Genomic DNA, 3,265 nt, shown 5'->3' with positions numbered 1-3,265 from the left:
AACAGAAAAGTGGGTGAAGGGAGACATCAGACAGTGTAAGACATGACAAAATAGTAATTTATAAATTATTAAGGGTTCATGAGGAAGGGGTGATCTGGGAGGGAGGGGAAAAATGAGGAGCTGATACCAAGGGCTTAAGTGGAGAGTAAATATTTTGAGAATGGTGATGGAACGAATGTACAAATGTGCTTGACACAATTGATGTATGTATGGATTGTGATAAGAGTTGTATGAGCCCCCAATAAAATTATTTTAAAACAGAAACGAAAAAAAAAAGAAGTCTTATGCAGCAGATGGGCCCGGTGATTTTTTAACTGTTGCTCCCAGGAGCGTTGACTGAGGATCAAGTGAAATGAAAACCTTGACAATTTTAAGATAACTGTTAGCACTTAGCACTTCCTGGAAAACTTCTTCTGTTCGACTTGTATTTCCTACCCTGGAGCTATTCAAGAGGGCTCCCGGGAATTCTTGTCTCCTGGTATTTAGGTTTTTGTGGAAATGCCACTGTGGAGGACATGATGGGGTGTGGGGTGGGGGAATGACTGAGGCTGGGTGATAAAAGCTATGGTGGTGTATCCTTTGCATTCTCTTGGATCACTCATTCTTAAGGAAGCCGGCTGCCAGGCTGTGAGGACACGCCAGTGGCTCTGTGGATAGGCTCATGTGGGGAGAAAGCAAGGACGCCTGCCGACAACCAGCATGGATTTGCCAGCCAGGTGTGTTAACCAACTTGAAAGGGGATCCTCCGGCCCCAATCAGGCTTTCAGATGACTGCAACCCTGGCCAACATCTTGATTAGATTCATGAGAGACCCTGAACCAGAACTGCCCAATGAAGAGCAATAGTTGATGAATGTATCAAACATCACAAATTTGCTGTGTGTAATAAAGAATCTGACCTTACTCAAGCAGAAGGTCTACATTTTGCCCTAGGTTAAGGTGACCACATTTTAACATTGGTGAAGTGGGGCACCATTGATAAAACTCATATCCTGGCGAAATAGCCATATGGCAGCCAGAAACTATGTACCCTAGCTTGTCGTGCATTCTTTCCAAAAATCAGGACTTTTTAAAAACGCCGTGGGACGCGGGAAAAATTGTTAAAAATCAGGACTGTCCCGCCAAAAGTGGGATGTCTGATCACCTTACCCTAAGTGTCCAGAAGGTATTCTCTGGGCCCTTGGAATGTAACACTTAATAATTGTTCCTTGTTTGCTGAGAGGCCTTGAGTCACACGGGATAGTCTAACAAAGTGAGTTAGGGTTGGGGCTGACCACACCCTCATAGGCTTAGGGTGGAGACTGGTCATGCCAAAAAGACCAACAAGGTGATTTGGGGTGAAGGCTTTGGGACACCTGGTACCAGTCACCTGGAGCCTGAGATTAACCACATGGGTAATCAATAAATCAATCACATCTAGGTGATAGAGACCGCTTTTGGTCTGGACAATGAAGTTCAGGAGAGCCTCCTTGGCAGGCAATGCCCCATGCATATTGTCACACATCAGTCTCGTGAAAGTCTGCATCCTAACTTCATAGGGAAAAGGATAACAGAAGCTCCACCTTCCCTCCTGCCCGCCTTCCATCCTTTCTTCTTCTTACCCTCTCTCCTTTTTCTCCCTTTCTTCTCCTCCTGCTCCTCTTTCTCCTTTTTATTTATTGTTGTCCTCTTTCTTTTCCTCCCCCTTCCTTACCCATGCGTAAAGAAAGACTTCATCCATGTCTGATGCTTACTTCGAAACCCAACAGGAAGACTTCCCGTGGGCCCTTCATTTAAAGTGTTCTGGTGTCCTGCCAGAATCTCCTTTTCAGGGAGCTCTGCCACAAGCCACCCCAAATATCATTTACAGTAAGAATGATTTATTGTGTCCCACATCTGTGAGTCTGCCAGGACTTGGGTATCTAGGCTGAACTCAGCTGCGGACTGGGTTTCAGGCACCTGCGGCAGCTCTGTGTCTCCTTGTCAGGGGCTTGGTGGGAGCAGCTCTAGACTGTAGGTCCTGCTTTGACCAATGGCCAGCCAGGTGCATCTTCTGAAGCAACAGTAGAAGTACTACAAGACACAGAGGAATGTCTAATTTTTCTTTCTTTCTTTTAATAGATGAGCTCATTTATTTTATTTTGGACTGGACTCACACTGAGAGGTGGAAGCCCTCAGCAAGGACAGCCTCCGTCTCTTGGCACTCTGTTCCAGACGTTTCTCTCTGGCCTCCTGCATTCTCTTGGCCCAAAGCTTGGCCTATCTGGCGGCCTCCTCCTCATTTTGCTAGGTGCGGTTTCTCCGGGACAATGCAACGAGCAGGCACTTGTGCAGCAGGACACGCAGAGTCTCAAGACACTGAATTTTGGGCGCTTTGGTCTTGGGCATCTTGCCTCCTTTGTTCAGGGGCTTTCTCACAACATGCTGGTGGATGATGCTATCTTCTTTGGAGAGATGGAAGAGTTTGGGGATGCTGCTGGCTCTTTGGGGGCCCCAGGCGATGAGGCACAGTTGTGTCAGTCAGTCCCGGGATAGCTTTCTCCCCTTTCTTTACAATAGCCAAGTTGAGAACACTCAGATTGGCACCCACAATGCAGCCCCGGGCAGACTGGCGCTTCCTCTCCCCAGTTGTCCTTGGTCTGTAGCAGGAGTGCCCCTTACTCAGCAGCAGGCAGACACCTTGCTTCATGGGAAAACCTTGCTGGTTGTTCCCACTGCTGATGCGGACAACATAGCCCTCCCACTCATCACCCAGCGCCTCGGCAGTGGCTTCTGTGGCCATGCACTTCTCATAAAAGGTGCAAAGTTTGCGTCCATCGTCCACTGTAATGGGTTTCTGGCAGCCAGTGGCTAAGAAGGAGATGTTCAGCTTCACGGTAAAGCAGCTGATGGTCTCCGCGACACCACGGAAAAGAGCCATCCGACTTCTCTTAAAGCTCACTCAGAGCCGACACACTTGTCACACAGCGAGTCCCCAGTCAAGGAACATGAAAAGAAATTCCTTCATTCTGCTTATTGAGACAGTGAGAGAACTAACAACTGAGTAAGCAAGAGTGTGAATACAGGGAGGGATGATGTGTTAGTCTGGGGTTGACTAGAGAAACAAATTCAGAGACACTCATATGTGTATAAGAAAGAGCTTTATATAAAGAGTAATGGTACATTTAGAAGGCATCCTAGCACAGTCCAGATCAAGTCCATAAGTCCATTAGCCCATATGTCCTATACCAATCTATAAAGTCCTCTTCAGACTCATGAAACACATGCAATGATGCCAAATGCAGGAA

General features: G+C 47.1%; 1 pseudogene; it reads right to left on the bottom strand.

The window, feature by feature from the left end:
* Positions 1-2,114: 2,114 nt before the first annotated feature.
* LOC101649063 lies at positions 2,115-2,898 on the bottom strand (annotated as a pseudogene).
* Positions 2,899-3,265: the final 367 nt, after the last annotated feature.

Source organism: Echinops telfairi, unplaced genomic scaffold (assembly GCF_000313985.2).
Source record: "Echinops telfairi isolate 266 unplaced genomic scaffold, ASM31398v2 ScPeMD7_70;HRSCAF=299, whole genome shotgun sequence".
NCBI classification, from domain to species: Eukaryota; Metazoa; Chordata; class Mammalia; order Afrosoricida; family Tenrecidae; genus Echinops; species Echinops telfairi.
Note: the sequence above shows the minus strand (reverse complement) of the source record. Positions and strands in the feature narration are given on the sequence as shown.